A 16,039-nucleotide genomic window follows, 5' to 3' on the forward strand; every position below is an offset into this window, starting at 1 on the left:
GCTATGAGGAGTAGGTATTCCACCTATTTATTAATATAGTCATTTCTTCAGCAAATATTGTGTGCCCAGCACATGGTGGTGAACATCATGGTGAAAAAAAAAGAGATGGTTTCTTTCTAAGACATGCATGCTTCTCCTGTCCTCACAGTACATACAGTCAATGTGGAAGAGAGACAACTGTGTTAACAGAGCACTCTTAACAGACCTCCACTTAACTGACTTGGCAAACTAACTAATACTATCAATTGCCTTTGCAAAACAAACTCATTAATATTCTGGGCTCAGTGAAAGCTCTCAGACAGTAGGCTACACTCCAGTAAGCCTACACACTTCTCTCATTAGTTGAGTTGCATGCTTGCCAAGAATTAGTTGTGTTTATGCTCAAACTATTTATGACAGTTGACTTATTATTGTAACCATGTAATATAATTAAACATTGCTTACATAATTTGGTGAAATAGACTGTAACGTGAAAGAGTTGTTTCTTTGAAAATTAAGTTGAATATTTTGGAAAGACTCAGTAAAGGGAAATCATTAAAAACATTTCTACCAAAATTAGGTAAAGGATGTAAACCAGAAAACACTGAGAAAAAAAGTCTTAATAATCCAGAAAATTTTACATTCAGATTGGTTGGTCAATGTCTTTAACTTTTCACCCTATTTTAAGTTATCACTGCACTTTAAATAAAGTGAAACTAGAACTTACACATGGTGCACTGTGGTAAAGAAAGACAATGGCTCTTTCATTCAGCGTACTCATCTCCAAATTAAAAGTCATAGCCCTACATCAAAAAGCTGGTGGTGATTGTGCATTTAAAGTATTAGGCCAAAAAAAATTTTAAGGTATGTAGATAACGTTTTTATAGTTCCCCAATTTGAATCTACTTTATTAGCAGTCATATGCGATGAAAGCTTTTAGTAAAGAAATGTGATGTAATGATATGGCAAATACTGGGACCTTAGAAATCTACAGTGGGAAGACATAATCAATCCTAGAGAACAGGAGTTCTGAAGTAGGAGAAAGCCAGGCAAAGGAAGGGAGTAGGATAAGGAGAGTATCCCATGCAGGCAAAACAGAGACAAAAAAAAAAAACAAAAAAAAACCACACATGAGGAACTGAAAAACGTTCAATATAGCTGGACTGTATGGTATGAGAGTGAACATGGCAAGTAGTCTGGGCTGGAAGGAGGGGCCAGATCCAAGTCTTGGAGAGCCATATCAATCATGTTAAATCTTTGAAACTTATCTTGAAGGGTTTTAAGTCCTGAGGGTTATATTATCAGATTTGAGTTGAGGTAAAATAACTGGTTGAGTGTGGAGGCTAATGGGTTAGTGAGCAGCAGAGTTGAAGGAAAAAGATAAATTAATCTAAGTAAGAGATGATGGCAGCCTGGATTAAGGCATAGCAGTGGATTTGGAGATATGTTGTGGGGTTTTAGAGGTATTAGTGAGGTATCATCAAGATATGATAACTGGTTGAAATGTAAGGTTCAAAAAAGAGCTGTAGAGGTCAAGTATTGATTCTCCTAGATATCTGGCTTAGAAATTGGGTGGATGATTCCATTTATAGAAGTGTGCAACTTGAACGAGAAAAAGGTTGGTTTGGGAGGGTAGGGGGATAATGAAGTCCCTTCTGGAAACACTGTGGATAATTATGTCACTTATAAGACCATCAAGTGGGAAAGTCCTATGAGCAATTGGGTATATAGGGTTCAGGAAAGAGGTAGGGCTTAGAAGAGGAAAAAAAAAAAAAAGGATTTGGTGGTGTTTGCATACAGATGGTAGTTGAAACTACAAAGTGTAGAGGATCTCCCAAAGATAGTAGAATAGAAAAAAAGAATAGAAAAACAGAGAAGAAAAGAAAACTGCATAGGAAAGAGTCCTGGGGGCAGAATATTGAAGTATGGGTAGGAAAAAAAAAAAAGCCAAAAATGCAATTAATAAAGGGGCAGCCAAAGAATCAGGAGGAAGGGGAGTGTTCCAAGTGTCCATTACTGCTGAGTGAAGATACTCAGTGGTACATAGGCCATGAGTGCCCAGGATGAAGGGCACAATCAAGCGACAACCTGTAGCCTAAGGCAGACTGCAGTGGGATGAGGAGTGGGGGGGGGGGGGAGGGCAGGGATGAAGAAAGGGAGATGAGAATGCCATTATTTTGTTGTTTCAAAAGTCATATGCAAGGTGAGGTAGAAAGAGAAAAGCCTGAAGAAGCTAAAAAGGGCCAGGTCTGAAGAGCCTTTTGTGCCAAACCAAAGGGAGTTGCATTTTACACCACAGAAAATGCAAAACATGTAGTAAAATCTACATAATAGAAACTAGCTCACTTTGACAATCGCGAGGAGGATGGGATTAGTGTGGGGTAAGAAAACTGGTAAAGGAAGCTGGTTAACACAAAGCTTTCAACCATGATGTAGTTGCACACATATGTGCTGCAAGTAGTTTGCTATTGAAAATATAGTACTCAAATTTGCACCAGACTGAAATAAATGGGAGCAGATTCAAGTTAACCTCTTTAATAGTGCCACTCTTACTACTATTCTAGTATGTTTTCTCATGGCATGGGAAAGAAAGGAGTAGAGTTATAGCCTAAACTTCTAGAATTGTACTTGACATTGACTATGACTGAGGGAATGAATCACGCATGTAAACATCACCCTGTGTGCTGATGTCAGGAAAAAATGGAGAGGACCACTGAGTTAGAGAAAATTGCAATCACTGAGGTAGAGATGACTAGATCCTAACTAGGCATTGTCAGCGGTGATGGTAAAGAGAGCAAGGATTGTTGGAGTGAAGTTACAGAGTTAGAAACAACAGGATTTAGAAACCAATTGGGTGTGAGAGGTGAGACATTATCCCCCAAATAGCAATACTCTTTATTAAGGGTTTTAGTATATCAGGAACTCCAATAAGAACATATGTAACATATACCATCCCATTTCATCTTCTCAATAGCCTTGCAGAGTAGGTAATTTTATCTGCATTTTACAGAAAATAAAACTGGAGTTTAGAGAGTTTAAAAAACTTTTCCAGGGTCATCCAGATTTTAAGTCACAGAGGTAAGGTTTAAATCCAGATTTACTTGATTCAAAATCATTGCTATTCATCCTTACCCTATGCTGTTGTGCAAGTCTAGAGTGAGTCTCACATTAGGTGTTTGGTTGTGTGATGGTAACATCAAATTCAGATAGTAAATACAAGATGAAGAGCAGGTTTAGGGCGGAAATGTTGAGTTCAATTTTAAATATATTCTGTTTTTTAAAGCCTGGAGAATATCCCTGCTGAAGATATCTAATAGATAGTTACATATATAAGTCTAGAATTTAGGGGCGATGTCTGGGAGGAGATAAAGATTAGTGAGGCATTAGCATTTAAATTGTTGTTAAAGTCATGGGGATGGATGAGATTTCCCAGGGAGACTGCAACATGAGAAGAGAATCAAGTGGAGAGCCAAGAAACACCAAAATTAAAAAAGAGGTCAGAGAAAAGTATCAGTGAAGGAGACAGAGAAGGAATGTTAATACAAGTTAGAGGAGAGTAGCAGAGGGTGATATCACACAGAAGCAGGAAAGAGTTGCATGAGAAGGGAGTGAGGGAAAATTACCCAATGCCACAGAGTGCTAAAAGATGACTGAAAAAAGTCCACTAGATTGAGAGGATTGGAAATGAGAAATACAACAGCAGGAGTTTTAATTTTAAATTATAACACTCAGTATTATCTAAGGTCTGGAAATATACAGCTTGTGGAAAGAAAAGTATCAACTTTTTGAAGGTCAATTGCCAATGCATTTGAAAAGCCAGCATTCTCATTCTAAGGATTTTCTCAAAAAAAAAAAAAAAAAAAAATGAGGATATTCATTGCAGCATTATTTAGGATAGTAACCATCTCACAGTAGTTAAGAGCACTCACTCTAGAACCGGACAACCTGAGTTGAAATCTGCCACTTACTAGTTCTGTGACCCTGGGTAAGTTACTTAACCTTTCTGTGTTTCAGTTTCCTTATTTGTAAAATAGTAAAAGGATTACCATTGTCAGAAAAGGTTGTTACAGCCTAACTGAGTTTTACAAGAATTAAGTGAATAAATACTATAAAGTATTTATATTGAGTGTTTGTTAAACTAATATAGACAAAAATAATTAAAATATTTAATGGTAAGATTGATTAAAAAAGTATCCATGCTTTATGATAACATGCAACCATGAAAAATTGGTAACTATTTAACACTATGGAAAGGCATTAATAGTTTATTATTAGAAAAAAAAGTTATAAACCAAATGAATACAATGACTCCATTTATGAATAAACAATGTGTACATATGTATATAGGACAATTTTTTAAAAAGCTATATATCAAAGTGTTTATTGCTGGGTGGTTGGATTATGCATTTTATTTCACTTTTAAATTTGCACACATTTCTAAATTGTATATATATATATATATATATATATATATATATATATATATATATGCATAGGTATATATACATACACATACATTGTTTTAGAAGAAAAAAATTAAAAGCATCCTGGAAGTCAGGATATAGAATAAATATATAATTTTTTTGGCAAAACTTGTCTGTGAAAGGAAATAGAGTAAGGGCCTAGTAGGTAGACATTTATAACCAATGGAGAAACAGCATATATAAAATGTCTTACAAAGTCCTGTCACCTGGGAGGCTTCCTATAAATGAGGGATGCTATTATTATTATATTATCATAATTGTTATTGATTACCATTAAATTTCTTCTGGCCTCAGACTTTCAGTACCAGTACAACTTTACTGAATAGCCAAAGGCAAGAGGGAAAAGAAGAAAAATTTTAAGTTGGGAGCATTCTAGAAAGATAATTTTCTTCGTAGGGTGTTCTGGACACTGTTCCTGGTGGTCAGGGCAGTGTCCAGAGCTACTTACCTATAGGGACAGCCTCAGGACCAGCGAAGACAAGACCCAAAGTGCCAGACAATTTGTAAAGTAGCCAAGATAAGAATATATTGTTTTAAGATCTTTCTTTCCACCTGTCATTTATACACACTTATTTTATGATCTAACCTTCTGGGCTACAAATGTTCTACTTGATCTCTCAGATAGTATAGATTATAAACCCCAGCAAATGTATGGGTTATATCAATCTTATGATATTTCCTCCTCTGCTAATCATCTGACATATTCAGTAAACCCAACTTGAGCAATTAATGGCACGAGCAGTAAATTTACCACATTAAAATCATTTCAATTAGCTGCTAAAATAATTTTAAAGACCTATTTAAAAAAAATAACTCATTTCACTTTGAACTTTTGATTTCTTGGTGCTATGAGAGACTGATTTACTTAAAGTAATAGTAAATAAAACCCCAGGAAAACCTGAAACCATGTCTCTTATCCAAGAACACCAAGAACAAAACTTGATGACCCTAGAAGTTTTCGATTTTAATAATTATATTTTTAAAACCACTTCTGAAGCAGTTATATCATCAGAAAGTAGAAGCTCCTATAATTGTAATCTGTTTTTTAAGAAAAGGATTTGAAGTGGAATAAAAACATAACTTTAAAAAGTAATCCAGAGTACATTGTGCATATGCTTCAGAAAAAAGATAAACATACCATTTAAAAGGAGTTAAAGTCAATGTCATTTCCTTCAAGTTTTGAGTCAGTGGCTTAACCAGTTAGCCATTGTTTTAACATTTTAAACTAGGATAATAAGCCTGTTCAGGTCACTTAAATTCTCTAGATATTCAAGTCTGCACATTTGAAAGAAACACAGCCGTGTTATCTCAACAGACAAGTCTAACAATTTGAAAGTTCAGGTAGACGTACAATACAAAAGAAGGACTTATCACTACATTAGTGGTTTGCCACAGCTCCATAACTAAGCCCCCAACTTCCCTGTCCCCTTTCTTCAGCCCTGCCACCCCATCCTAGTTTAGAGACAAACAAGCTCTCCAATCAAATTCTTATCAAGATGGAAACAAGGCCAGACCTGCTCTTCTAGATAAAATGCTTTGGCTGCTTATCTTTCATCTTGCAGTGTTAACCATAACCCCTTTCCTGACCTGCTCTACTTCTTGTTTTCAGATGAGCAGTAAGGACTGGGGAAAAAACATGCTTAAATGGACACGTTCACTCTCTTACCTCCCTCTCCATTCCTTTTAAAGTTTGTTCAAACCTTTTTATGTTCAAATTCTCCTTCTAAAGTGATCAGAAATCACATTCCAGGTACGACATGTAAATCTGATTTATTGCTGTCTCTTTTCAAACTGTTACTCTACCTACTCTGCATCATCACATACAACTTTTATTAAAAATTAAAATTTCCTGTTATTTTTTGGGAGAAGGGGATTGGGTTTGCTGAGGAAAAGCCAAGCGTCCGCCCTTCCCCCCACTCCTTTTTTTCCCCATTTGCCTGCCCAAGTCCTAATAAGCTGAATCATCTTCTTGGCTAAGCTGTTTGGTTTGGCTTACCTGGATTCCTGTGTTTTCATCCAAACATAGCATTGCACTTTCCTGCTCTTTCCTGAGCAGGTGAAAGTTAATGCAATACAGACCTTGGGTAATCAGGCAATGCTCAGGCTAGCTTGCTGCGTGAGGTTAACAGTGCCACTACCCTTCTTTGACGCTCATTCCTCACACATGAAGTGGGAAGATAAAAAAAATAAGCTAGTCGTCTTCTACTCATGAGAATTCTAGGAAACTCAATTCTCCTAGACTTTGAAATGAAGTTGAACTGTGTGAGAGTGCACAGGCACCTGGGTTTTAATCACCGTGTTCTGATTATGACACCTTTACCCCACACAAGTGCATGTACCTGAACTTGCACGTCCTTAAAAACATGCAGGTTTCCAAAAGAACTTGCACTCCTTGGGGAAAAAAACCTTTCTACTAATACAATGTGCTGGGTTAATTTTTTTTTCCTTAATGTTTACTGTTTAGCAGCATTTATAAATCAATCTGATTTCTGATACATTATGTATCAGAAAATTATCTCATCGGTGCCCTGCTCTGATTCAGGTCATCTATTTTATTTTCTTAGCTTAGAAAAAGTTGAATCTGGAATTGTACTGCTTCTTTTCATTTATTTTCTTCCTGCAAATTAGAATCTAATTGACCCTTTGAAGCCAGTTGTTTAACTGTGTCAGTGATATTAATTTTGGGAAAATAGTATTACTGAACTCAATTTTTAAATACATATTTATGTGCTTACTATGTATAAGGCATTTTATCAGGTGCTAATGGGGAAAAGATAAATACCTGCCTTTAAAGAATTAAATAATCTTATGCCAGAATAACCAACCACGATATTTTCCCTAACTATGGCATTTTCATCGTGTTAATGATTCCATGTTTAGGATAACACATTCTTGAAAACCAGGAGACGATACATTTCCTAGTTCATGTCCTTCTGTATGCATAAATAAGGTTCTAATGTTTCTTCCATTCTCAAGTAATTGATCTTCAAATATTACTTCCCTTGAACAATTATACTTATTAGAAAATGTTTTATTTCTTATTTCTTCTACAAAATATCACAAGGAAGTAAACTTTTATAGTTTGTTTCTATTTTGACAAATGTTACTTGACCATGACTTTCAATTAGGCCAGCAAGTCTAAAGATTAACTGGGCATTTGCCTAAGTTGAAATTAACTAGATTCATTGAACTTTTAATTGAAGAAAGGGGATAGTTAGTAACCTGTCACTTCTGAAAATTCTCCTTTAGTTGCCTACAGTCACAGGAATTTGTTCTCTTTACTGTAGAACACCAGTCTAGTTGGTCTACTTCGTATCTTAGAGACATGAGAGAACTTACTCTAGACTTCTATTTTTGTTTTTGTTGTTCTTTTAACCTATAGTAGGCTCTTGTATGAATATAGGGCAAGGGACAAGTTTAAATAAAATCATTCAGTCTCAAATGATTGGATGCCTTTCGGTTCATAGAAAACTCTAAAGGTATAATTTAAATAGAGAGGACAGAGAACCAAATTCTGTGATGGTTCCTGGATTTCACAGCCTTTCCACAAAGTCTTTAAGTAAATGTTACTTAAAATTCTGTTCTACTTAGAAAATACTTGTTTAAAAACTAGCTAGTTTCACATGTAAATGAAAGTAAAAAACCAGCTAGACTGGAACAAGTTAAAAGAGAGTTAGAAGAAAACAAAGCTAGAAAGGAAAACTTCTGGGTAGGGGTTTGCCTTGAGAACAAATTTACTTTAGAAAGATAAATCCAAGAAAATGGCTTGGGGCAGGGAGAGTCGGGAAATGGGATGGTCTGTTAGGTTTTCAGTCATTCAGGAATGAGAAAAGTGAGAATATGAACAATGGGAATAAAGAAGAAGCCATATATGAAAATTATTTTGAATGAAAAAAATGGCCAGGGTATGGTGATTTATTGGATTAGGGGAAGTAGGACAGAGCTAAGTCACAGATGAAGTTTCAAGTCTGAGGGACAGAGAGGAGAATGGTGGTAGTGCTGACACAATGGAGTGGGAGGGAGAACTAATGGGGAGGGTCAGATGAGAATTTCAGAAAAGTTCAGAACTTGAAGAAATGAGATTTCCAAGTATAGTTATAGTCATCTTTATATTGGCAGAGCTATAGGCTTGGAAAAGGAGAAGCTGGGGCTAGCAGTTCTGCTTTTTTTTTTTTTTTTTTTAAGCACCTTTAGCAAAAAATGTGTCTATGGGAATTGTGAGAAAGTTTCCAGAATTCACTAAGGCCAGTCATGTTTAGAGAGAAAGCTCAAGCTCAGCAACAGTTCCAACAGGAGTAGCCACAGTTGGGGAATTTTAAAAATAAGGTGAAGAAGAAATTAAAATTTTATTATAAAGCTACAGTAATGAAGACATTTTGATATTGTAATAACAAGCAAATAAAGCAACAGAATGAAATAAAGCTATTAGAATAGCTGAAATTAAAATATTGACCATACTAAATGTTAGGAAGGATTTAGAGGAAATTACACTCTCATACACTGCTGGTGGGAATGTAAACTGTACAGCACTTTGGAGATTCGTTTACCAGCTTTTTAAAAGGTAAATATACCACCTATGATTTATGCATTTCACTCTAAGTTTTTTACTCAATAGAACTGAAAGCATATGTTCAGAGGAAAACCTGAACATATATTTTCATAGAAGATTTCTATGTAATAACCAAAAACCGGAAATAATCCACATGTCCATCAAAGAGTAGTTAGAATTGACATGAGTGGACCAATTCTAGTATACTATTTTTACAATGAATTCAAAGTCAACCATAAAAAAGAATGAACTATTGATATATGCAACAGTAATTCAAAATCGTTATGCTGACTGAAAAAAGCCAGGTCAAAAAAAGAGGGTGAATACTGTATCATACCATTTATAAAACTTCTAGAAAATGAAAAGTAATCTATAGTGGCAGAAACCAGGTAAGTGGTTGCTTAGGGATGAAGTGGGGGGCAGTTAGAGGAGTGGATTACAGAGGGTCATGAAGAAACTTTTGGGGGTGATGGTTATATTCGTTACCTTCATTGCAGTGATGGTTTCATGGGTGTGTAAATATATCAAAACATCAAGTTGTACACTTTAAATATGTTCTGTTTACTGTATGTCCATTATATCTCAATAAAGTTGCTAAAGAAGATTAATAAAAAAGATTACATCAGCACTACATAGAAACCCTAAAATAGAAAAATAAGTAAATAAAAATACAAAAGGAGGGACTTCCCTGGCGGTCCAGTGGTTAAGACTTCGCCTTCCAATGCAGGGAGTGCAGGTTCGATCCCTGGTCGGGGAGCTAAGATCCCACATGCCTCGTGGCCAAAAAACCAAAACATAAAACAGAAGCAGTATTGTAACAAATTCAATAAAGACTTTAAAAATGGTTCACATCAAAATAATCTTTAAAAAAAAAAAAATACAAAAGGAAAAATAGGGGAGAAACAGCTACTGAAATTTGTAGGAAGAGACTAAAGGAAACCAAGAAAGAAGCCAGTGGTTCAAGGAGGAGTGAGCAGTTTAAATTAACATGACACAGAGATACCAAGAATAAAGACTGTCTGATGTATCTGGCAAAGAAAAAAACCACTGCACGTCCATGAAAGGGTAGTGGGGTGGGAGCTGAAGGGAGGCTATATGAGGCAGAGATGATGGCGGCATACTGAGACCACTTGTTTAAAAAGCTCAGCAATGAAGAGGAGAGAAATAAGATGGTAGCTGGAGGGGACAGCAGAGCAAACTAAAAGTTTTTGGTGAAGTATGAAGGCAGAAGAAAATAAATGTGGAATGAAGCAGAAACTGAAGATTCTAGAGATGAAGGCAAAACATGTGGTAACAAGTTTCTTGAGGAATTTGGAAGGGATGGGAGGTAAGGCACAGGTGCCAGAGTTGAGCCTAGGGAAGGAGAAATCTGTAATTGTTAACTCCTGACAGTCCTCCCAAAACGATGAGTTACAGAACACCGTAGTGGAGTTTTTTAAACTTTGAGAAAAAACAATTATTTTGCCAGCAGATTTCTTAGAGAACTTGGATGACTGGACATTCTGACATTTCTTAAAACTAATCTTGATAAAAGAAGATATCATATGAATCATCACCTCTGACCCCCCCAAAATGGGACCTTTCCAGGCTGTAATCTACTGACCACAGCCCATAGGTCGTTGTCCCAAATGACATAATAGTAACTTCTGCTTCATTAGTCTCAGTGTCTTGCTGCTTCAGGAAGATTACTCTGAGTCAGATGTTTTAGAAGGAACAGAGAACGGGAGGAGAGTCAGGGATAGGCTGTGGGTTTCTGTGTACACAGTAATTGGGAAATCTCCATGGAGAAAAAACAACCATAACTGGAATGCTAAAAGGCATTGCTAAGGCTTACAGAATAGTGGGAACGATATGAGTTTTAGAACTAGACAGACTTGGTCTCAATCCAGGCTCCTCCTCTTACGTGTGCTCTGTGACCATAGGTAAATTTCTGTTTCCATTCATCTTGTTGCCTCATCTACGTAATGGGTATATGGTATACCTCACATGGCTGATCAAAGAATTAAAATCCTGATGGATTTAAGTATGTAATAGAAAATAGGCAAGCAATATAGGGTAGCTATACTTCCTATATGATTATGTAGGAAGTGTTCTTAACCCATAAAAAATACCCCCAGCTGTCATATTTCCATCACTTGCTTACCGCAGATGGTCAATTAATTCCTGTTGACATTTAAGTGGTTAATTTAGCGGCCTTCTATGTACAACAGTGGCAAACTGTCTAAAGGTCAGATAACACATCAGCAGGCAAGGATGATGTGAAAATGCAAACAATTGGCCTTTCTCCACATCATGTTGCTTTCTCTCTTGGTGCATAGCGGGACTTAATATAACCATCCTCCCCTGTTATCACACGTGAGGAGACAGTAACTGTGAAGGGTCCTGTGATCCTAGAAGATAAATCCCCAGGGAGGAGTGGAATCGCTGAAACTCTTGTATTTTGTAAGGCTGTGAAGTATGGCCCATGCCCCAACATATGCTCACACTTTTACATTTCTGAGTATAGATCCTCATCCAGATGTGAGGCAAAGCAACTCAACTATTCACTGGGATCAAAGGATCATCTCTTTAAAGTAAATTAATCCTTTAAATGCATACCACACAGTACCTTGAACCTACTTTAATTATAGTATTAGACCCACTGCTGAATTATGGCTTTTGATATAATTAAACTGAACCTTTTCAGAACAACCTGTAGTATATTTCAGGCATTCTCTGAGAATTTAAAGGATCTAGAATTTGTGGACTAAATCTATTCTCCCTTTATCAAGGCAAAAGAAAAATTTTATGATACATCCTTGGAATGAATGCATAAACCCAGTAATGAGATGTCTGAATCATGACTGAAAATGCAAATATGTAGTACTAACACATCATAATCACCTTAATCATTGGTGTTTGAGGGTAGGTCATCTTGTCTCCAGTTTTACACTACAGTTAAGAATTAGTTCAAGTGCAAAAATGGAATGTGGTCTTAGTGACCAGGATATACTTGCTAAAGATAGCATACCCCTCGCCCATTTGATCCTCCTAGGGGCAGTTCACTGCATACTGAGTGTTATGACTTAAGAGTTACAAAGGGTCTGGCATGAGCTTTTCCCTGCTCGATATCATGACTGGAATGAGTTGATCACCCAATCCTGGGCTTTGGATTGGTTCTGAGCACTATTAAATTAAGTCATATTACCTTGAAAGGATCTGCTACAATTTTTTTTTTTCATTTCCTGGGTCTCTGGAGACCATATGATTGGACAGAGTATCACTGAAGCAAATCACTTTCTCTGAGTTAAAAGAGAGAACATCCTACATGAGTCAAAAACTACAAAAACTGCCCAGACTTAAACTGAGCTAATTGTGTAAAGTTAACATTGCAAAGTTAGTATTGTAAAATGAATATGACACGTGTGTAATGATACACATTATTGTGCTACATGGTAATTAGGCATAAATGGTAAGCAATTAATATATACGGTTGAAATTAGTAGTTCTATACAGCTAAACCAAGTTTGAATTGATTTTTTTCTTCTTGCTTCGTTAATTTTCCATTTTCTATAAAAAGTATCAGTAATGACAGCTGCTCTGACACCTTGCCTTAGGGATCTCAGTAGAATATTATTGTGCTGTTTTAAAAATGCACTACTTTAGGGGCTTCCCTGGTGGCGCAGTGGTTGAGAATCTGCCTGCCAATGCAGGGGACACGGGTTCGAGCCCTGGTCTGGGAAGATCCCACACGCTGCGGAGCAACTAGGCCTGTGAGCCACAACTACTGAGCCTGCGCGTCTGGAGCCTGTGCTCCGCAACAAGAGAGGCCGCGATAGTGAGAGGCCCGCACACCGCGATGAAGAGTGACCCCCGCTTGCCACAACTAGAGAAAGCCCTCGCACAGAAACGAAGACCCAACACAGCCAAAAATTAAAAAAAAAAAAAAAAAAAAATGCACTACTTTAAATCACTCATTCATTAAGGGTTTGGTGCTGTTCAACCAACCCATAATGACTGCATCCATACTTATGATAAAGTTTTAAAGGGTGCTGAATAACATCATCTCTGGGTCTATGCTCTGTTCTCTGCACTGCCCTGCAGCCTGGGTGGCTGAACCGTGTGGACCCCACTAGGGAGACTCCTCGCTCTCTGACCTTCAGGCAGGCATAGGAGGGAGTGCCCAGAATGAGGGCGGGTGTGTATACCTCAGGCCCCAGCCCCATGGGGTGTCAAAGGTTTCAGCTCTGCCCAGCTGCCTCCTCACAAGTATTCTGTCTACAGTTCTCGTCACCACTCCTTCCCCGCAACTGTTCCTTCAGGACAAGGGTTGTGAAGAGTCCTGCCTTCAAACAGATACTGGCCCTGTAGTTTCCTTCTACCCAGCTCATGAAAGCTCACATTACATTCTCTCAAACTTTCTTAATTTGAACGTGCCATCTGTTTCCTGCTTAAGCCCTACTGATTCAAAAGGTATGATCTCACCTATATGCATTTATTTTGTCATAGTTAAATAAAACAAGGTTCTCATAACACCCCAGTATTTGTTTTACCTCTGTGGTAATTTTATCAGTCTTGGTGTGTGGATTGTAGTAGATACTGAATATCTATCTACCTGTTGACTGAATGTATGAATCTATGTAATGTGTAAGATTTCCTGAATTACGGTTTCTAACATCAGTATTATTCCAGTAAGACCATTAATGGTCAAATTGCATGTTGTGTATAGAGTGATGTAGCTAAAGAGTTATTACTTTGCCATAGTTGCTAAGAGAGCAATGAACAAAAAACGGGCCCTAGTTTGCAGCTGTCTTTATGAATTTAGAAAGGACCTGAATACATTGTACCAAGACCTTATTTTCTAAGTTGAGTTTCTTACACTTTAAATTGCCAAAGTTTTGTCTTTTCACTTACAGCACAACATTGATACAGTTGCTCAAACCACCAAGGTAATTTTTTCCTTGCAGAAAATATATGCTTAATAAATTCAGTTAAACAACTGATTATTTAGTGCCTAACGTAGGTAAGATCACTCAAGCAGTCGTGTGAAGAATGGATTGGATGGGAGAGACTGAAGGCAAAAAGATTAGTTAGCAATCTATTGCTATACGCAATACAAGCTAAATATTGACTGAGCTTTGCTATGGCTTTGCTTTGGCCGTTTCAGTCCTGCTTAGTTTTGGGGTGGGGCTCGTGGAGCAAAGCTGGTATTTGAGTTGTTCTGGCAAATTCTTCTGAATTACAGTGTTTAGTTTCTTTTTCTGCATTGCCTTTTCTTTCTTTGGTCAACCAATTAAAAAAAAAAAAAAAGATATCTTCCAGGAACTTCAAGTTACTTACAATCTAGTTGGGAAACAAAATATTAACACCAGAAAAGTAATAGCGAAATATTAAAGCAGCAGAGGAGTTATCAGAGTGTGGCTTGGGATTAATACCCAAATTAATGGAATGATAAGTACCAGAAGTTTATGAGACTAAGAGGTGGCTGTAGGCTGGGTATCTTGGGAAATTTTCATGAACTTGAATGATAGGCTGAGAGCTGGAAAGAGAAAGGAAGACATTCATGGAAAGAGAAATTCTAAGAAAGACAGAGTTGCAAGAAAGTCTTAATTTTCTTATCTTTTCCTTTTATTCCTCTGCTCTTCAAAGTACAGAGCTGTCTGAGTTATGAGCAGGGTGGGGAGGTGTTACCTCTGAATGGGGGAGGCTCTTCCACTCCCTTTTTTCCCATTCCTCAAGGCTTAGCCAGACCTGAAATGCTTGTCCGATGTGTTGAATTATTACATGTTTTCAAGTCTGGCCAAAGTTCATGTTAAAGACCCACTTAAATTTCAAATGAGAACTAAAATTGAATATATTTTATATTTTAATTCTAAAATTCATAAGGATGCTATTTCTTCCAGAAGTGTTGTGTAAATGGAAGATCTCTCTATATTCTTTAAATTATTCTGAAAGCTATGAGGAAAAATTAAAATCCCTCATGTGAAAGGAGAGTTATGGAAAAAAGTTTATAATTGAGTGCAGACTGGTTACATATACTGATTTGGGTGGTTTATATATATGAGTAGATCCATTTGTTCCTTGCAATAGCCTTATGAGGCAATACTACCAAATCATCCCAATTCTGTAGACAGAAAACTATGGTAAAGTTACATACTTAATGTCCCACAAGTGAAAAATGAGGGAGTCAGTTATCAAACCGAAGTTGACTGACTCCCACTAAATGCCTTGAAAAGTTATGTAATTGATCTGGTTCCTTGTCAGTAAAATCTGGGAGGTTGAATTAGATAATCATGACATTTGCCCTCATGTTAAAAGTTAAAGTGTTTGGTTCACATCCTCAATTCCTGCTCTTTTCTTATGACTCAAGTTTGAAGCTCTCTGTCCTCACTACCAAAGAAATTAATTCTTCCTTCATAGGAATTTGGACATTAATTATTCTGGGTTATTTATTTATTTATGGCTGTGTTGGGTCTTCGTTTCTGTGCCAGGGCTTTCTCTAGTTGCGGCAAGTGGGGGCCACTCTTCATCGCGCTGCGCGGGCCTCTCACTATCGCGGCCTCTCTTGTTGCGGAGCACAGGCTCCAGACGCACAGGCTCAGTAGTTGTGGCTCACGGGCCTAGTTGCTCCGCGGCATGTGGGATCCTCCCAGACCAGGGCTCGAACCCGTGTCCCTTGCATTGACAGGCAGATTCTCAACCACTGCGCCACCAGGGAAGCCCTATTCTGGGTTTCTGAATGACCTAAAGAGGATTAGATTTCAGGTCCGTGATGAGCAACTTTGGGTTGGATTTTCAGTCTTCCCGAGTTTTCCAAGTGATAGAGGACCTATATTTAGGATTCAGTTTAGAATGTTGCCCTGTATTATGACAATCCTTAACATGTTAGTAAATAAGAAGTGGCTCCAGTTTTTTTCACTGACATTTAATGGGTAATCTAAGTTTGAGTGAATATATCTACCCTCACAAAAGACCAAATGAAGCTATTCTTATGTTGAAATTTTAAGTGGACTATAAACAGTTTTTCCTAAATTGGTCTAAATAAAAC

The 16,039-nt window shown here is 37.2% G+C and overlaps 1 protein-coding gene across 18 annotated transcripts in view; it reads left to right on the top strand.

Annotated features, from left to right (window-relative positions):
* The window catches only part of IKZF2 (IKAROS family zinc finger 2), a 231,203-nt gene extending 220,648 nt beyond the window's left edge, over positions 1-10,555 (top strand). For all 18 annotated transcript variants that reach the window (XM_082396902.1, XM_082396888.1, XM_082396893.1 and 15 more), the window contains one exon: positions 1-10,555. This exon is cut by the window's left edge and continues 20,116 nt beyond it. The gene's annotated coding sequence lies outside the window, so the exon portion shown is untranslated.
* The last annotated feature ends 5,484 nt before the right edge of the window (positions 10,556-16,039 follow it).

The sequence above is a fragment of the Balaenoptera borealis genome (genome assembly GCF_965194805.1).
Source record: "Balaenoptera borealis genome assembly, chromosome: 6".
In the NCBI taxonomy this organism is placed as follows: domain Eukaryota; kingdom Metazoa; phylum Chordata; class Mammalia; order Artiodactyla; family Balaenopteridae; genus Balaenoptera; species Balaenoptera borealis.